Genomic DNA, 6,627 nt, shown 5'->3' on the forward strand with positions numbered 1-6,627 from the left:
CTCTTGGACCCCCCCCAGCCCTCCCATCCTCCCCCCACTCTTCCCACTCCTGCTCCGGGGGGCCCTGGGGAGCGAGCAATTAACGGCAGCAGAAACACACCTCCCTTCCAGATGGCCTTTAACAAGCATTTCTGCCCTTTTTTAATTTTTTTTTTATTTTTTTATTTTTTTTCTTTTAATTTTCTTTTATGGGGGGTGGAGAAAAAGGAGCCCGGACCCAAACCCCCAATCCCAGCTCCTGGGAAATCATTTCCTTTCCGAAATTCAAAGGCGATCTCCGCAGATTAAAGCCCTGGACCAGCTGTGAAGCGATGGAGTCAAGTGGAAGAGGGAAGGAGGGAGGGAGAATCAGCCCCTCTTCTCCCTTTCCCCCTCCCCGTCCCCCCCCCCAAGCCTTGCCCAAGGTAGCACCAAGGAAAAAATTTGCCTTAAAAGGAACATTTTTTTAAAAATCAGGTATTTTTCTCGGGTAATAATCTGGTCAGCAGTTAGGCAGTGACCACTGCTGTGAGCCTGGTTTTGGAAGTGACAAAGGGGATTTGTCCCCAGGGAGGCTCTCTGGGGCTGAGGCTGAATCCCTGCGGAGCAGATCCCCCTGGATGATGCCAGCGGTTCCTCTGGATTCTCCTGAAGGTGTGATGCCAGGTTGAGGGACACCTGGCCCAAGCGCCGTTTGCCACAGCTCAGCGTCACCCACAGCATCTCCCACAGAATCACAGAATGCCATGGGGTTGGAAGGGACCTCTGGAGATCATCTAGTCCAACCCCCTGCCAGAGCAGGGCCACCCAGAGCAGGTCCCACAGGAACATGTCCAGGTGGGGTTTGAATGTCTCCAGAGAAGGAGACTCCACCACCTCTCTGGGCAGCCTCTTCCAGGGCTCTGCCATCCTCAAAGTGAAGAAGTTCCTCCTCATGTTGAGATGGAACTTCTGATGTTGAAGTTCCTGCCCATTTCCTCTTGTCCTGTCCCTGGGCACCACTGAGAAAAGCCTGGCCCCATCCTCCTGACACCCACCCTTGAAGTATTTATAGGCATTGATCAGATCCCCCCTCAGCCTTCTCTTCTCCAGATTAAAAAGCCCCAAGTCCCTCAGCCTTTCCTCATAAGAGGACCTCCAGGCCCCTCATCATCTTTGTAGCCTCTGCTGTCCCCTCTCCAGCAGTTCCCTGTCCTTCTGGAACTGGGGAGCCCAGAACTGGTCCCAGTGCTCCAGATGGGACCTCACCCAGGTGCCCCTGTGGCTGCTGCCAACACTGAGCTGGCAGCTCATGAGTGCTACCAACTGTTTGAAGCAATGATTTTCACTTTTCACACAGATCTGCTGGGCCCCACGAGCATTTTCTTGTGGACAGCCCATGGAAAATGAATTTTAACCCATGGTGAACTTTCACAGCCTGCTTAGAAATAAGCTGAGAGCCCCAGGAGCTCTGCAGACCTCCCCTCACCAAGTTCTGGCTGTCGGTCAGAGAAGGACGAGCTAAAAAGAGGGGCAGAGAGGAGGAGAAGCGTCCCTTCTTGCATGAGTCCTACCAACTGTTTGAAGCAATGATTTTCACTTTTCACACAGATCTGCTGGGCCCCACGAGCATTTTCTTGTGGACAGCCCATGGAAAATGAATTTTAACCCATGGTGAACTTTCACAGCCTGCTTAGAAATAAGCTGAGAGCCCCAGGAGCTCTGCAGACCTCCCCTCACCAAGTTCTGGCTGTCGGTCAGAGAAGGACGAGCTAAAAAGAGGGGCAGAGAGGAGGAGAAGCGTCCCTTCTTGTGTCTCCCAGAGCCACCTTCCCCTTGGACACCCGGCAGGTTTGAGCCTTGGGTGGGTTCAGAGCAGGCTTTTGATGCAGCTGGTCCTGGGAGCTTTGCTCAGTCCAAATTTCCATCTAAACACTCGCTAACAGTAAGAGACTTGAAGTCAGGACCGATTTTTTCCAGCTGGATTAGATGGGTCAGCTCCCACGTAGCCTCCTTGTCTGAGAAACTAAGAGAAAACAGCTCCTGATGAGCAGAAATGCTCGGCCAAAGCCGGCGTAGGTGAAAATTAGCACGGCATTACAGGCAGGGGCTGGGGCTTGGGCATACATGGCAGGGATGCTCGCTCACCAGGACGTGGCCCGTGGGATGGAGGACCACCAGCCTGTTCTCGGCAGCCTCTTGGAGCCCAGGCTGGTTGGGCAGCTGGTTTTGGAGGGATGGAGCAAAAGGCAACAGGAAAGGACCTCTCCCCCCTGCTTTGGCTCTTTGGCCAACGTCCTTTCCATGATGTGTCCCACCTGGAGGTGGGCAATCATGGAATCATAGAATTGTCAGAGTTGGAAGGGACAAGGGACCTTCTAGAGATCATCCAGCCCAACTCCCCTGCCAAAGCAGGGCTGCCCAGAGCACATCACTCAGGAGCATCCAGGTGGGGCTTGAAGATCTCCAGAGAAGGGGACTCCACACCCTCCCTGGGCAGCCTCTGCCAGGGCTCTGCCACCCTCACCCCAAACAAGTTCTTCCTCACATTGGAGTGGAACTTCCCATGGTCCAGCTTGTGCCCGTTGCCCCTCGTCCTGTCACTGGGAACCACTGGGAAGAGTCTTGCTCCATCCTCCTTCAACCCACCCTTTAGATCCTTGTCAGCATGAACAAGGTCTCCCCTCAGCCTTCTCTTCTCCAGGCCCAAGAGCCCCAGCTCCCTCAGCCTTTTCTCATCAGGGAGATGCTCCAACCCCTCCATCATCTCTGGTGCCCTACGCTGGACTCTCTCCAGCAGTTCCCTGTCCCTCTTGAACTGGGGAGCCCAGAACTGGAGGCAGGATTCCAGTTGTGGCCTCCCCAGTGCAGAGCAGAGGGGGAGAAGGACCTCCCTCCACCTCCTGGCCACACTCTTCCCTCCTCAGCCCAGGATCCCATTGGCCTCTTGGCCACAAGGGCCCGTTGCTGGCTCCTGGAGAGTTTACTGTCCACCAGGACTCCCAGATCTTTTTCCTCAGACACGTTTTCCAGCAGGTCCACCCCTAACCTCTAGTGGTGCTTGGGGTTCTTCCTCCCCAGACGCAGGACCCCACACTTGCCCTTGTTGAACCTCAGGAGGTTCTTCTCTGCCCAGCTCTGCCGACAATGCTTCAAGGTGGTTGATTTCCCGTTCGCTTCTCTTCGGGCGGCTGAACTGTTCCTTATCCCCGAAATATATTCAAGTAAGAATGACTCATCCTCCCTCCCAGGACTCTAACCTGCAGTAATGAGATGTAAATCCTTGCATGACCTATTATATTAGCTTATGCTATATCACACATCTCCGTGGATTAGGCGGGAGGGAGATGAAACGTCCCCTGGTAGCAGGCAGCCTCAGACAAGGCGGTGGAAGTTAAGACGATCCTCTCTCTCGGCGTTGACACCTGATTTAAATAGGATGCAGGGAGTTGGGCTCCCTCTGCCACGGCGAGAGGGATCATTTCAGCTCTTTCCATCCAGGTGATGGGAGAAACCAGCTCCAAAGCCAGACCTGGAACCTCTCGCTTCAACCATAGGAGGCTCCATAAATCTCTGGAGGGGACCAGAAAACGGCCAGGATTTCCTGGAGTGGCTGGTTCTTGGGGTTATCCCGTAGATTGTAGAGGGGAGGGGAAGGGTTGGTGACCCCACAAGAGCAATAAGACCACCCAAGGGCAGGGGTCTTGTCCCTGTCAGCCCGAAACCTGGGGGAACACAAAGGTTTAGACCTTTGAAGACCCCGAGTAGGTGAGTTAATCCTGGAAAGAGGCGCGCGTGTGTGCGTGTGTGTGTGTGTGTGTGCGCGCTGGAGACGCGCCGGGGGAGGACATGAGAAGGCATTTCTAAATAAAGCAGGCAGCCTCTCCGCCGGGAGAAGTCACGCTTGCACTTGGCAGCTGATTGTCACTTCTGGTGATGGGGACAGGCACCGCAAAGACAGGGACATCCGCCGGCAGCCCAGACCCTGGGCGCGCAGGAGCGGCAGCGCCGGGGCTCTTCCCACCTGCCCGTGGAGATGCTCCAACGGGATGGGGACAGGGGGACACCCTGCCGTGCCCATGGCTGCCACCCAGCCAGGGCAGGGGGACGAGGCACAGTGACATCCCACCCGTGACGATGGCATCTGGAATGGGCCCAGGAGCAGGGAGCTGTGGGGTGACTCTCCCCTTGGGGACATCTGCCCCCTTCCTTCTCCACCAGCAAAAAGGCAACAGAGCGGCCACTGATGGGACCTCAACGCTAATTAATCTCTGCTGTAACATTAGGAAGAATTTTTCCACGGAAAGGGTCATCAAACTTTGGAAAGGGCTGCCCAGGGAAGGGGTTCGAGGCACAGTGACATCCCACCCGTGACGATGGCATCTGGAATGGGCCCAGGAGCAGGGAGCTGTGGGGTGACTCTCCCCTTGGGGACATCTGCCCCCTTCCTTCTCCACCAGCAAAAAGGCAACAGAGCGGCCACTGATGGGACCTCAACGCTAATTAATCTCTGCTGTAACATTAGGAAGAATTTTTCCACGGAAAGGGTCATCAAACTTTGGAAAGGGCTGCCCAGGGAAGGGGTTGAGGCACCATCCCTGGAGGTGTTCAAAAGCCAGGTTGACACGGTGCTGGGGGACATGGTTTGGGGATGGTTTTCATCAGAGTTAGGTTGATGGTTGGACTCGATGATCTTGAAGGTCCCTTCCAACCTAGATGATTCTAGGATTCTGTCTTTTTTTGTCCCTATAGAGAGGGCGGTGAACGTGTGTTGTGTCTCCTCACCAGCAACATTGGCTTCTCCAGGTGAACTCCTTAGCTGTAAGAAGGTGACTGTCTCTCCGTGACAGCTATTAATGAGTTATTAAGAAAAAGCTGAAGCACTGAAGCGCTGAGGTTTTGGGGTGGGGGGAGGTTGAAAAGACAGAGGGACCTCAGGGAGGAGGGACACAGCCTGGCTGGAGGGTCCTGGTGTTGTTATGGGGCCACCACAAGCTGCAGCTGCCAAAGTTAAAGAGAAAATGTAAAATCTGGAGTGTAACTTCCCTTCAAAGGGTGGTGTCCCAGCTCTCACAGGGACACAAACGCCACCACGTCAGTCACGTAAGGAGTAAAGGAATTTGAGGGTCAGGGTGTTGTAAATCACCCAATAAAGTGACTTCTCCTCATGTCTCTTGACTGTCATTAAAGCTAAAAGCCTCTGGAGTCTGTCTTGGCCCAGGAGGTGGGAACGGGAGGCAGCAGTCAGCTCCAGGTGGGAATGAAACCCAAGCTGCCTTTTCCTCACCTGGAGGGGCCGTTTCAATGTAAAGCCTTCCCACTCCTATAGAACCCAGCCTTTACCTTCCCAAAAATCCCCTGTCATCACCTAAGGAGGAAGAAATCCCGAAGGCGGGGGTTATTGCTGTTCTGATTTGATATTAAGCCTTAATTATCCTCGGAGGGCGCTCTGTGTCATATATGCTGTATGTCATACGTTGTGTCATGTGATTAATTGTTTATTTTTTCCTTTTATATACATACACACGTATGTGCACCACAGATTGTCCTGTTCCCCTCCCCACAAGCTGAAGACCATCAGGTTTTAGTGGAACCCATGGCCAGGATCGGGCTCTCCTCATTTATTTCTAGGCAGGAGGAGATGCCACAGCCAGGTACCCTGAGAAATCTGTCACCTCTGGGTGGTTGTCCCCTTCCTAGCCCTGGCAGAGCATCCCCTGGGTGACCCCTCTCCAGTGGTACCTGGGAAGGGAAGATGGGGATGCTGCTGAGATGTTCCCTCTGAATGGTGTCTGGCTGAGTCTGGGGCTGCCCCGGCTTGGAATTAGGATTTGGGGATGGGTGGGATGGGAATGGTCCTGCCTGAATGGGGTGGAGGTGGGGGACATACAGCCTCTGCCCCACAGGATGGGAGGTTTTGGGCATGATCCAGGTGTTCCTCACCCTGGCAGAGCATCCCCTGGGTGACTCCCCCACCCCAGTGGTACCCGGGAAGGGAAGATGGGGATGCTGCTGAGATGTTCCCTCTGAATGGTGTCTGGCTGAGTCTGGGGCTGCCCCGGCTTGGAATTAGGATTTGGGGATGGGAATGGTCCTGCCTGAATGGGGTGGAGGGGGGGGGACATACAGCCTCTGCCCCACGGGATGGGGGTTTTGGGGATATCTGGGTGTTCCTCACCCTGGCAGAGCATCCCCTGGGTGACCCCCCTCCAGTGGTACCCGGGAAGGGAAGGTGCTGCTGAGATGTTCCCTCTGAATGGTGTCTGGCTGAGTATGGGGCTGGAATTAGGATTTGGGGATGGGTGGGATAGGAATGGTCCTGCCCGAATGGGGTGGACATACAGCCTCTGCCCCATGGGATGGGGGGGGTTTGGGGATGATCTGGGTGTTCCTCACCCTGGCAGAGCATCCCCTGGGTGACCCCCCACCTCCAGTGGTACCTAGGAAGGAAAGATGAGGATGCTGCTGAGATGTTCCCTCTGAATGGTGTCTGGCTGAGTGTGGGGCTGGAATTAGGATTTGGGGATGGGTGGGATGGGAATGGTCCTGCCCGAATGGGGTGGACATACAGCCTCTGCCCCATGGGATGGGGGGGGTTTGGGGATGATCTGGGTGTTCCTCACCCTGGCAGAGCATCCCCCGGGTCATCCCCCACCTCCGGTGGTACCT

The sequence above is a fragment of the Calidris pugnax genome, unplaced genomic scaffold (genome assembly GCF_001431845.1).
Source record: "Calidris pugnax isolate Ruff unplaced genomic scaffold, ASM143184v1 scaffold486, whole genome shotgun sequence".
Taxonomy (NCBI): Eukaryota; Metazoa; Chordata; class Aves; order Charadriiformes; family Scolopacidae; genus Calidris; species Calidris pugnax.